Source organism: Physella acuta, unplaced genomic scaffold (genome assembly GCF_028476545.2).
Source record: "Physella acuta isolate Inbredline_101_S28 unplaced genomic scaffold, ASM2847654v3 ptg001526l, whole genome shotgun sequence".
In the NCBI taxonomy this organism is placed as follows: Eukaryota; Metazoa; Mollusca; class Gastropoda; family Physidae; genus Physella; species Physella acuta.
In genome coordinates this window covers 78049-92500 of record NW_026733041.1, presented here as the reverse complement: position 1 = coordinate 92500, position 14452 = coordinate 78049, and the positions used below count along the sequence as shown (strand labels likewise).

The 14452-nt window shown below is 41.3% G+C and overlaps 1 long non-coding RNA gene across 1 annotated transcript; it reads left to right on the top strand.

The window, feature by feature from the left end:
* The first annotated feature begins 2637 nt into the window (after window positions 1-2637).
* Window positions 2638-8872, top strand: LOC131928606 (uncharacterized). The gene is made up of 3 exons (XR_009383814.1): window positions 2638-2788; window positions 5632-5688; window positions 8722-8872. It is a non-coding gene; the product is annotated as an uncharacterized LOC131928606 (long non-coding RNA).
* Window positions 8873-14452: the final 5580 nt, after the last annotated feature.

Here is a 14452-nt window from a genome sequence, read left to right as displayed (position 1 = left end):
AATAATGACAAAATTTAAAAAATAACACAACAGGCAGTTAATAAAACAAAGGAATGGATAATATACGAGATGCTAAATGTGTGTCAACGAATCGTACAATTGTTGACAAATTCTGCTTTGGTGTCGTTAGAAATAGCGTGATCTCCCCTTAATAAAATTCATAACAAATTCAGACGCCCATGAAATACGAGGAAGGTTAAGTAACTCTCTGATACAGCAAAATTAAAAACTGGGATTGGAATAAAAATTTCACTCGCGTCATTGTGTAAACAGATCCTTGAGTTGATTTAGTTAACATCCCCCTCGCCTCATCAGCTATTCGGAGTGTATCGCCTCATCAGCTATTCGGAGTGTATCCTTGTGTTAACTGTGAGCCAACACAAGATGTTGGACTAGCCTGAGACGACAGTAGGTGTGCTGGACTAGGGCTTTCATATTGGATTCTTACCTGTTCTAAGTAAAATTTTATGTTAATATATTGATGTGGATAATTTCTTTTTGGATTCTTACCTGTTTGAAGTCGATATATTAATGTGGATAATTTCATAATGGATTCTTAGCTGTTCTAAGTAAAATGTTATGTTGATAATGTTATGTAGATTATTTCATTATGGATTTATATCTGTAATGTAATTTTGATATATTGATATCGATAATTTTATATTGGATTCCTACATGTTCTAAGTCGTTATATTGATGTAGATAATATCATTTTGTTCTAAGTAAAATGTAGTTTTGATATATTGATGTGGATAAAACTTTAACATTTTTCATAAGTGATTACTACTAATTAACCTATGCCGTTTCACAGAGATTATTGTTGGCGATAATTTTATTTGATTAATATTAGTTCTATGAGTAAATAAATAATATATTAATTAGTGATATTTGTGTTATTATTGTCTTTCATTTTTGTTTTAGGTGACCAATTAGATTAATATTCCTATAAGTCAATTCCATGAAAAGAATTAAATTGTAACATTTATTCTGTTTCAAGCCATGAGTAAAATATTTTCTACAAACGAAATTTAAAAAACAAAACAAACGTGATGTGGATCAACCTGTGGATTATAACTTTTCCTATCGTAACTTGTAACCTGCGACAGTGAAAGGATTAAACAATAAAACATTATCTGCATCTATATATGAAGATTTAGATAAACCCATAACTTTTTAGTTGTCTACCTTGAAACGTGTGGCTGTCAGTTCTCTCATTTAGAGCTGAGTTTTTTTTTGCTACCACGGTTTACAATCTGTTCTCAACTCAGGAGTTTATTCTGTGGACCGCACGAGAGCTGACCCCTACTGACCATTACCAGTTTTGATTATTGTGAAAACGAACTGACCCCCACTGACTATTAACAGTTTAGATTATTGTGACAACCAACGAACTGACCATAACACATCAGCAACAGTTTGGATTACTGTGACAACCAACGAACTGACCCCCCCACTGACTATTAACAGTTTAGATTATTGTGACAACCAATGAACTGACCATAACACACCAGCAACAGTTTGGATTACTGTGACACCAAAGAACTGACCACAACAGACCAGAAAGAGTTTGTATCTAGGTGTCGATGTGTTCCTGTGATCACCATTTTCACCTTTGAACTTGGATAGCGGATGGCTAATGTCACCACTAAAAGTAAGTCAACGTGTCACCAGTGATGGTGAGACATTGTGTTATCTCTAGCGGTGGGTTAATGTGTATCACCACTAGTTGTAAGTCAATGTGTCACCACTAGTTATAAGTCAATGAGCATCAACACTAGCCGCAGGGGCGTAGCGAGGGGGGGGGGCGGGGGGTGCGGACCGCACCGGGTGACACCATTTAGGGGGGGTGACACCCGACCTCGCTACGCCACTGACTAGCCGTACGTTAATGTGCGTCACCACTAACAATAACTCAATGTGTCTCACTACTTGCGGTAAGTTAGGCTTGATGAGTGGTGAGCTAGTGTCTCCGATAAACCGACGTGTCTCACCATAAATAAATCATCACTCAGGACATTTTCTGTGTTTCAAGTCACCACATGTTCTAGCTTATAGTTAATGTCACCACCAAAGGTGAGACGCTGGGTAAAGACATACACTCAATGTGTAAACAAATACACGTAAAGTAGGACATAGACCGCTATACTGTAGGCTGCAAGGGATGAGCCGATATTGCTGCATCTTGTCACTAGAGCATGGGCACTAGACCATGGGCACTAGATCATGGGCATTAGACCATGGGCACTAGAGCATGGACACTAGATCATGGGCACTAGACCATGGGTACTAGACCATGGGCATCTTGACACTAGACCATGGGCACTAGATCATGGGCACTAGACCATGGACACTAGACCATGGGCACTAGACCATGGGGACTCTCCAAAAAACTATGAGAGTTGCGTTTTTGTGATAGACACCCACTAAGCTGCCTATAGTTATTGAAGTTCTGTTTTAGTGATGGACTGCTAAACTCCCTATAACCATTAGAGTTCAGGTTAGTGATAGGTTTCTAACTAAGCTGCCTGTAACTATTGGAGCTTTGTTTTACTGATAAGCTTCTAAGCTTCTAAAAACTGTGAGAATTGTGTTGTGAGATAGAGAGTTATCTGCCACTTGCCACAGGTCCCGGCTACGTCCTGACGCTAGCAGACGTCGAGCTAGAGAAGTTGTACCTGGGTGCTGGCATCGCCTGTGGTCTGCTGATCCTCATCTCCCTCCTGGTCATCGTCCTGTCCATCCTGTGTCGGACACAGCGCCAGAGATCTACCGTACCTAGAGGAGGAAGGTAATTTTTCTCCTAGGTTCTGATGTGGAAAAATATTAACGTAATTAACGTAGAAAAAGATACGCCCCCACCCAGATATCAAAGCATGTGGTTTACGGAGTAGGTGTTAACTTTAAATATTTTTTTTTAAACTTACAACCAGGTTGAGCAGAAGAAATTCGAGTAGTCCAGATTTTTTAGAAAATTAGAAAATTCGCTATTTTTCCGTGTATTTGGGTTCGCTATTTTTCCATGTATTTGGGTTCGCGATTTTTCCATGTATTTGAGTTCTTAATTTTTCCATGTATGTGGGTTCGCTATTTTTCCATATATTTGGGTTAGCTATTTTTCAATATATTTGGGTTCGCTATTTTTCAATATATTTGGGTTCGCTATTTTTCCATGTATTTGGGTTCGCTATTTTTCCATGTATTTGGGTTCGATATTTTTCTCTGTATTTGGGTTCGCTATTTTTTCATGTATTAGGGTTCGCTATTTGTCCATATTTCTGGGGTCGCCATTTGTCCATGTATTTGGGGTCGTTATTCTTCTGTATCTCTGGGGTCCATACTTCAGGTTTCTCTATATTGCCATATTGCCATGAGGGCCCAGTCATAAGGTTACGCTTCGCTCAGTCGGATGTTATAATTTAACCTACCCCACTGCACTAAACCAAACCTTTACATCAACCTACCCCACTGTACTAAACCAAACCTTTACGTTAACCTACCCCACTGCACTAAACCAAACCTTTACATTAACCTACCCCACTGCACTAAACCAAACCTTTACATCAACCTACCCCACTGTACTAAACCAAACCTTTACGTTAACCTACCCCACAGTACTAAACCAAACTTTTACATTAACCTACCCCACAGTACTAAACCAAACTTTTACATTAACCTACCCCACTGCACTAAACCAAACCTTTACATTAACCTACTCCACTGCACTAAACCAAACCTTTACGTTAACCTACCCCACTGCACTAAACCAAACATTTACATTAACCTACCCCACTGCACTAAACCAAACCTTTACGTTAACCTACCCCACTGCACTAAACCAAACCTTTACATTAACCTACCCCACTGCACTAAACCAAACCTTTACGTTAACCTACCCCACTGCACTAAACCAAACCTTTACATTAACCTACCCCACTGCACTAAACCAAACCTTTACGTTAACCTACCCCACTGCACTAAACCAAACCTTTACATTAACCTACCCCTCTGCACTAAACTAAACCTTTACGGTAACTTCCCCCCCCTGCACTAAACCAAACCTTTACGTTAACCTACCCCACTGCACTAAACTAAACCTTTACGTTAACTTCCCCCCCCCCTGCACTAAACCAAACCTTTACGTTAACCTACCCCACTGCACTAAACCAAACCTTTACATTAACCTACCCCACTGCACTAAACCAAACCTTTACGTTAACCTACCCCCCCCCCCCACTGTACTAAACCAAACCTTTACATTAACCTACCCCCCCCCCTGCACTAAACCAAACCTTTACGTTAACCTACCCCCCCCCCCCCCACTGTACTAAACCAAACCTTTACATTAACCTACCCCCCCCCCCCTGCACTAAACCAAACCTTTACATTAACCTACCCCACTGTACTAAACCAAACCTTTACATTAACCTACCACCCCCCCCCACTGCACTAAACCAAACCTTTACGTTAACCTACCTCCCCCCCCCCACTGCACTAAACCAAACCTTTATGTTAACCGACCCCCCCCCCCCACTGTACTAAACCAAACCTTTACATTAACCTACCCCCCCCCCCACTGCACTAAACCAAACCTTTACATTAACCTACCCCCCCACCCCACTAAACCAAACCTTTACGTTAACTCCCCCCCCCCACTGTACTAAACCAAACCTTTACATTAACCTACCACCCCCCCCCCCCACTGCACTAAACCAAACCTTTACGTTAACCTACCTCCCCCCCCCACTGCACTAAACCAAACCTTTATGTTAACCGACCCCCCCCCCCCACTGTACTAAACCAAACCTTTACATTAACCTACCCCCCCCCCACTGCACTAAACCAAACCTTTACATTAACCTACCCCCCCACCCCACTAAACCAAACCTTTACGTTAACCTACCCCCCCCCCCCCCACTGCACTAAACCAAACCTTTACGTTAACCTACCCCCCCCCACTGCACTAAACCAAACCTTTACGTTAACCTACCCCCCCCCCACTGCACTAAACCAAACCTTTACGTTAACCTACCCCCCCCCCCACTGCACTAAACCAAACCTTTACGTTAACCTACCCCCCCCCCCCACTGCACTAAACCAAACCTTTACGTTAACCTACCCCCCCCCCCCCACCCCCACTGCACTAAACCAAACCTTTACGTTAACCTACCCCCCCCCCCCCCACCCCCACTGCACTAAACCAAACCTTTACGTTAACCTACCCCCCCCCCCACCCCCACTGCACTAAACCAAACCTTTACGTTAACCTACCCCCCCCCCCCACCCCCACTGCACTAAACCAAACCTTTACGTTAACCTACCCCCCCCCCACCCCCACTGCACTAAACCAAACCTTTACGTTAACCTACCCCCCACCCCACTGCACTAAACCAAACCTTTACATTAACCTACCCCCCACCCCACTGTACTAAACCAAACCTTTACGTTAACCTACCCCCCCCCCCCACTGCACTAAACCAAACGTTTACATTAACCTACCCCCCCCCCCCACTGTACTAAACCAAACCTTTACGTTAACCTACCCCCCCCCCCACCCCCACTGCACTAAACCAAACCTTTACGTTAACCTACCCCCCCCACCCCACTGCACTAAACCAAACCTTTACTCCACAGACTCGTGTCCTACGCACAGTCAGACTTTGACACCTACAAGCCAATCGGGACTTCAGTGTAAGACATGTGTTGTGTTTAGTGTTCAACTCGTGCGACATGTGTTGTGTTTAGTGTTCAACTCGCGCGACATGTGTTAGACATGTGTTGTGTTTAGTGTTCAACTCGTGCGACATGTGTTGTGTTTAGTGTTCAACTCGCGCGACATGTGTTAGACATGTGTTGTGTTTAGTGTTCAAATCGTGCGAAAGTATATCACATGTGTTGCGTTTAAACTCGTGTGATAGTGTATGACATGTGTTATGTTTACTTTTCAACTCTTGCGACAGTGTTGTGTTTAGTGTTCAACTCGTGTGTAAGACATGTGTTGTGTTTAGTATTCAACTCGTGTGTAAGACTTGTGTTGTGTTTAGTGTTCAAATCGTGTGTAAGACTTGTGTTGTGTTTAGTGTTCAAATCGTGTGTAAGTCATGTGTTGTGTTTAGTGTTCAACTCGTGCGACAGTGTAAGACATGTTTTGTGTTTAGTGTTCAACTCGTGCGATAGTCTAAGACATGTGTTGTGTTTAGTGTTCAACTCGTGCTATAGTCTAAGACATGTGTTGTGTTAAGTGTTCAACTCGTGCGATAGTCTAAGACATGTGTTGTGTTTAGTGTTCAACTCGTGTGTAAGACATGTGTTGTGTTTAGTGTTTAACTCGTGCGATAGTCTAAGACATGTGTTGTGTTTAGTGTTCAACTCGTGCGATAGTCTAAGACATGTCTTGTGTTTATTGTTCAACTCGTGTGTAAGACATGTGTTGTGTTTAGTGTTCAACTCGTGTGTAAGACATGTGTTGTGTTCAGTTTTTAACTCGTGCGACAGTGTATGACATGTGTTGTGTTTAACGGTTCCACTCGTGTGAAAAGTTAAGAGGAAGTTACGTAATTGAATTAGTTAATTTTGAGATCAATCTTGGATTAAATCCATGAATTAATCATTATATTGTTTTGACAAGTAGTCATTGGTTATATATATATCAGAGTTTGAGATGCTGATATGTCACAATTAGCGAGGCTGAGATAACACAATTATGGATGATGACATGTCACAATGAATGAGGCTGACATATCACAATTATTAAATCTGACTTGTCACATTTTGTGAAGCTGACTTATCACAATGAATACGGACATATCACAATCAATATCTCACACTTAGTGTAGTTATATATGTGTGCTAAATTCTCGCAATTAGTGTAGTTACCATTACATGTGTGTGCTAAAATGTCACAATTAGTGTAATTATATATGACATAAGTGTGCTAAAATGTCACATTAGTTATGCAAAGAAATGTACTGACACCTTACAAATAGTGAAAGTGACATGTCACTGCTGTATGTTCTGACATGACACACAGCGGCCTCAACCTTACACCAACCTGCCACCAACCCGCCATACAACCTTACACCAACCTGCCACCAACCCGCCATACAACCTTACACTAACCTGCCACCAACCCGCCATACAACCTTACACTAACCTGCCACCAACCCGCCATACAACCTTACACTAACCTGCCATACAACCTGCCACCAACCCGCCATACAACCTTACACTAACCTGCCACCAACCCGCCATACAACCTTACACTAACCTGCCACCAACCCGCCATACAACCTTACACCAACCTGCCATACAACCTGCCACCAACCTGCCGCCAACCCGCCATACAACCTTACACCAACCTGCCACCAACCCGCCATACAACCTTACACTAACCTGTCATACAACCTGCCACCAACCCGCCATACAACCTGCCACCAACCCGCCATACAACCCGCCATACAACCCGCCATACAACCTTACACAATTAGTGTAATTATATATGACATAAGTGTGCTAAAATGTCACATTAGTTATGCAAAGAAATGTACTGACACCTTACAAATAGTGAAAGTGACATGTCACTGCTGTATGTTCTGACATGACACACAGCGGCCTCAACCTTACACCAACCTGCCACCAACCCGCCATACAACCTTACACCAACCTGCCACCAACCCGCCATACAACCTTACACTAACCTGCCACCAACCCGCCATACAACCTTACACTAACCTGCCACCAACCCGCCATACAACCTTACACTAACCTGCCATACAACCTGCCACCAACCCGCCATACAACCTTACACTAACCTGCCACCAACCCGCCATACAACCTTACACTAACCTGCCACCAACCCGCCATACAACCTTACACCAACCTGCCATACAACCTGCCACCAACCTGCCGCCAACCCGCCATACAACCTTACACCAACCTGCCACCAACCCGCCATACAACCTTACACTAACCTGTCATACAACCTGCCACCAACCCGCCATACAACCTGCCACCAACCCGCCATACAACCCGCCATACAACCCGCCATACAACCCGCCATACAACCCGCCATACAACCTTACACTAACCTGTCAAACAACCTGCCATACAACCCGTCGTCAACCCGCCATACAACCCGCCACCAACCCGCCATACAACCTTACACCAACCCGCCACCAACCCGCCATACAACCTGCCACCAACCCGCCATACAACCTTACACTAACCTGTCATACAACCTGCCACCAACCCGCCATACAACCTGCCACCAACCCGCCATACAACCTTACACTAACCTGTCATACAACCTTACACCAACCTGCCACCAACCCGCCATACAACCTTACACTAACCTGTCATACAACCTGCCACCAACCCGCCATACAACCTGCCACCAACCCGCCATACAACCTTACACTAACCTGTCATACAACCTTACACCAACCCGCCATACAACCTGCCACCAACCCGCCATACAACCTTACACTAACCTGTCATACAACCTGCCATACAACCCGTCGTCAACCCGCCATACAACCCGCCACCAACCCGCCATACAACCTTACACCAACCCGCCACCAACCCGCCATACAACCTTACACCAACCCGCCACCAACCCGCCATACAACCTTACACCAACCCGTCACCAACCCGCCATACAACTTTGCACCAACCCGCCACCAACCCGCCATACAACCTGCCACCAACCCGCCATACAACCCTCAGTTTCAGAACGCCATCCAGCGAGATTGTCTGGGGGTTCCGGCAGCAACCCTCCTCGCCAACCCCAACCATCACCACCCTGGCCACGCCCACCGACGCCAACCCGTACATCTTCAGCAACATCTCGGCCAAGGTGCTTCAAGACGTGCTGGCTCGGCAGGTGAGAAGGTCAAGGGGTTATCCATAAATGACGTCACGCTTTTTTTGGACGATTTTTACCTCCCCCCCCCCTCCTCTTCGTCACACATCGTCACAAATAGCTAGACCCCCCCCCCTAAAATGACGTCACGCCTCAGCCTACACCCCCCCCCCCTCAAAATTTGAATTTTTCTTAAAACATCGATGTTTTTCCAAAATCTTGTCAGAACTCAAGTCACCATAGTATTTTAATCAATTCCTATTACAATTTATTAAAACCGTTTTCTAAAACGCGAAATAACGGCTAAAACTCGTTTTCTAACATTGCTTTTTTATAATGCAAAAAAGTGACGTCACACCACCTGAACCCCCCCCCCCCATATCAAACACCGTCACAAAATTACGGACCCCCTCTCCCCCCCCCCTAATTGTGTGACGTCATTTATGGACGACTCCCAAACGGTTTTCCTGTCTACTGCACCATTTAACCAACCACCAAACGGTTTTTTCTGTCTAATGCACCTTTTATCTAATCGCTATGAAGCTTGGGGAAGACAATGAGAAGAATCCTGGGAAGGATTCTGCGAATAAAAAAAAATTCGGTGAGGGGTCTCTCCAGCAGGCTTCCGCTTGGCTATGTTTTGCCTCATAAACTAGGCTCCCCATTTACTCATGAGAAGTTTGAATAAAGGGGAGGTAACCGCTAAATATAGTTTAAATATGTGTAAAATGATTTAGCTTACTTCAAGATTGATAAATGTACATTTTGTCCACAGAAATAGTTGTCTACAAAAATAAAAAAAAGGATATGGTTGACAACTAGACATTGTTTGTACAAGGAAAAAAAGAGATATAATTGTTTCAACATTTAAAACCTTAAGGAACAAGACGACGATTTATTATAATAAACTTTCACTCTAAAGGTGGCATTAATTTGTTCATTTTCTGAAAATTGGACTGTTGTCTTTCAGGGTACTCTGTTTAGGGAGCATCATAAACCAGGGGTCGGCAACCTGCGGCTCGCGAGCCTAATGCGGCTCTTTTGATATCAAGATGCGGCTCTCCTGCTCCTTGAACAAATACTAATAATCTTAATAAAAAAATAAAATATTTGAAATAAAAAAAATGCTAGTGGCTTTTTAAAACCAGGGAAATTTTGAAAATTGTAACTTTTGGCTCTTCCGCTTCAAAAGGTTGCCGACCCCTGTCATAAACCCAATCAAAAGAAAAACTTTATAACGTTGGAGCAAGGTGATATTTCATGCATGTCGTCACACTGATTGCGGGGAAAGAAAGGGGTTCAGACCTCCATTACAGTGTGTGTATGGGGGGGGGGGGGAAGGGGAAGAGGGGTCAGAAAATGTGACGTCGTACTTTTCGCAGTTATAAAAGACATTTGTTGTTGTTGTAAATTGTAAAGTAGCACGTCGATCAATATACATCAGCTTGATCTAGGTCAGTGAATATTTTAGAGGGTAGAGAGTGTGGCGTCATCTTAGTTGTTTAGGGGGGGGGGGGGTCTGAATTTTTGTGACAATGTCAGATAATGCAGAGGGTGATGAACATTGAACTGGTTTGACCCTTGACCTCTCGCCATGTTAGTTCAACTGGCAGCCATCTTTACGTTCATCCGCTCCACTGACCATATCTATAGGGGGTCGTCTATAAATGACGTCATATTTTTGGTGGGGGGGGGGGGTTCGTATATTTGTGACGATGTGTGAGGAGGTTGTGCGGGTGCAAATAGCGTGAAATCACACTTTTGCGTTTTAAAAAGAGTAATGCTAGAAATATAATTTTAACCGTGGTTTTGTTTTTAGAAAACTATTTTAATTTTAAGTTACGTTTTAAGTTAGTCGTTAGACCTAGCGATGTATTGGGCAGAAGTTTCTTGACCTCGGCGTATGAAATGATAGTGTGGTCAGCACTACGTCCAGCCGCCTTTACCTTCCCCAACACAAGTCTGGCACCCATCAGAGCTGGGTGGACTCAGGGACGTTGTGCAATTACAATCCCGAACCGAGATCCGAACCCTTCAACCACGCCGCCCCATAGCAAACTATTATAAACAGTGATGATCCCTTAGAAAACTGGACTACTACAAGAATACTAAGACATTGTGTTCAGTTTAAAATTCAACTTGACTACTAATTAGAATATAATTAATATTTCACACGTTACACTGAAACTTGACATGTTAATTAAAAGCAGATGAATGATTTGAGTGATCTCCCTTATGTGTGCCATTCATGCAAAACTTGAAAACTTCTGTTGTTACTTAAAGTACTGCCATTCTGTATTCGTGTAAAAAAAAATTGATTATATCAAAACTTTTACTATCAACAAGTTCATTTTTTGTTGTTGTAAATATGTGTTTATATGTTAATTATTAAATTATAAATGTTTAACGCTTAGCTCTTGTTTTGTTTTAAAGTTTAGCATCCCTTAGTTTCACGACACATTTCGTATCGATTACAGCATGCAAAAGAATCGAATACCAAACTTAAAATTCACGCTTTCAATTTGATTTTTACCCCCCCCCCCCCCTTTTTTTTTCTTTAAATGTCTAGACCGCTAACGCCAAAAATGACGTCACACATGTGATTGCAACCTCCCTCAAAGCATAATTATCAACTTGTATGAAATTTTTTTTTTAAAAAGGTTTTAAAAAAACAGCGAAAATTAAAGTTTCCTACATTAATTTTTTAATTGAAAGTGTGTTGTCGCGTAACACATATATTCCAGAACAAACACATCACTCGATCATCATCTTTGTCCTTTTTTATGCTCAAAACACATGGGGCAATGTCCCGTTGGGACAAAGGGGTTAATGTGGTCAGCTGCCTTTGTTTCCCTAACGGAAGTTAGACACCCTTCATAGTTGGGCAAACTCAGGACGTTCTATTTATTTGAACCCGGATTCGAACTCGAGACTTTCGCTTAGCAGTCTAGCTCTCTGCCGCTAGGCCACGGATCCAACACGTTGTTACAACAGTCCAGCCCTTCTTTCGAGAGTACTGGATACACCCCCCTCCCCCCTTGTAAATGTATGAATACAGTAACACCAACGAAATAGCAACAAAATAATAAAATCACAACAAAATGACATTAAAATAACTACAAAATAATAAAATCACAACAAAATAACACCACAAAAATGACATTAAAATAACAACAAAACAAAGATGCGAGTTTGGCAAACGAGAAATCAGAAGTTTATTTGAAGACAAAACAGGCGTACTGGGATGTGGCCCTTTGATTCAGTTGATAAAAGCTTATTGAAACAGGAAGACACAATGTAAACATTGACTCTACTTATCCGTTTTCATGAACATCATTGATGTGTTCTAGATAAACACGCAGAAGCTTAGTGAAAAAAAAACAGCTTTAAAATGTTCATATAAAATTTCTTTAAATTTATTTAAAGTGTACAGTGTGTTGTGATTATAAATAGGTTGGGGTCAATGGAACAGTGACCTACACAGGTGAGGCTAGACACTGACCTACACAGGTGAGCCTAGACACTGACCTACACAGGTGAGGCTAGACACTGACCTACACAGGTGAGGCTAGACACTGACCTACACAGGTGAGGCTAGACAATGACCTACACAGGTGAGCCTAGACACTGACCTACACAGGTGAGGCTAGACACTGACCTACACAGGTGAGGCTAGACACTGACCTACACAGGTGAGGCTAGACACTGACCTACACAGGTGAGGCTAGACACTGACCTACACAGGTGAGGCTAGACACTGACCTACACAGGTGAGGCTAGACACTGACCTACACAGGTGAGGCTAGACACTGACCACGCAGGTGTTGCTGATTCAGACTGATTCGCCATATGACAAGATAATGACCAATACAGCAAGAGACAGGACAAGCTGTTGATTATCCCTGAATGCTACATATATCAAGAACTACTACTGAGTATAATTTTGATTTACAACACTGCCAACACGGCAATTCAAAAACTACAAACTTTATCAACAAAAAAAAAATTAAAGTACCAAAAAAAAAAAAGAACACACATAATAAACCAAATATGGAAACAACCACCTTCAAAAAAAAAAAAAAAAAAAGAGAAAATCGACCAAGGGAGGTAATAACGTCAGTTAGGATAAACAATTAAACATAAAGAGAGATAACCCAGTATGCTGCTGAGAAAGACTAAGGCAAAATGCATAATTTGGTGTTGAGAGAGATCTACTAGACACAGTGGGCGGTATACACAGACATGCATATACATAATACAGGTATTAGGGGTGCACATAAGGAATTAAGCTCACAAACCACATGGGTATATTTTAAGCTCTCACCTCAATGAATACTTTTTTTTACCTTTTGTTTTTACACTAATTTTTTTTTTAAAATACAAGTTATGGGCATTTCACTTACATATTTTAAAGGCTAAAACATCACATTTTACAAAACATCAAATTATTGTAATCTCCTTTACAGGAGTGGTCACATTAAAACTTAATTAAGTTAATCGATATTTGATTAATAATAGAACCTAAAATGGCAGTTTGTTAAAATATTTACTTTTTATTTATTATTTTTTCTTGAGGTAATAAAAAGCTTAAAAACATCCTTACCAATACGCCTTGCCTTTCATACAACGATACATTTAAAAATGCCATCTTGACAAATCTGCTTACATTTTAAAAATATGGCAGGAAATTATAAAGAAATAAACTATAATCTTCAGCCCGGGAGGTAAAAAGACTGATAAAAATGAGGAAACAAAATCACAATTTCTTCATTGAATGGTGGGAAAACAAAAACCTGGAGTTGATATGTGGTCACTCAATAAAATATGTACACGTCTTACGTCATCAGAAGAACTAGCGCAACTTAACATATTATAATGTAAACGTCATCAGAAGAACTAGCGGAACTTAACATATTATAATGTAAACATCATCAGAAGAACTAGCGGAACTTAACATATTATAATGTAAACATCATCAGAAGAACTAGCGGAACTTAGCATATTATAATGTAAACGTCATCAGAAGAACTAGCGGAACTTAACATATTATAATGTAAACATCATCAGAAGAACTAGCGGAACTTAACATATTATAATGTAAACATCATCAGAAGAACTAGCGGAACTTAGCATATTATAATGTAAACGTCATCAGAAGAACTAGCGGAACTTAACATATTATAATGTAAACATCATCAGAAGAACTAGCGGAACTTAACATATTATAATGTAAACATCATCAGAAGAACTAGCGGAACTTAACATATTATAATGTAAACGTCATCAGAAGAACTAGCGGAACTTAACATATTATAATGTAAACACAGCTACAGCCAGTCATACTATATAACATAAACAATAATAATGGTGGCTAAAGTGTTACTAGCTGTATGACAATTCACCAGAAAGTGATTGTAATTTGAGAATATTTCCAAATATTAATACGAAATTACAGCAATTTTAAAAGAATATTTCCAAATATTTATATAAGAAGTTATAGCATTTTAAGAATACTTTAAAATATTAAAATCATAAAGTTTTAACAATTCAAGAATGTTTCCTAAATAAGTATATCAGAAAGTTACAGAGTATAAA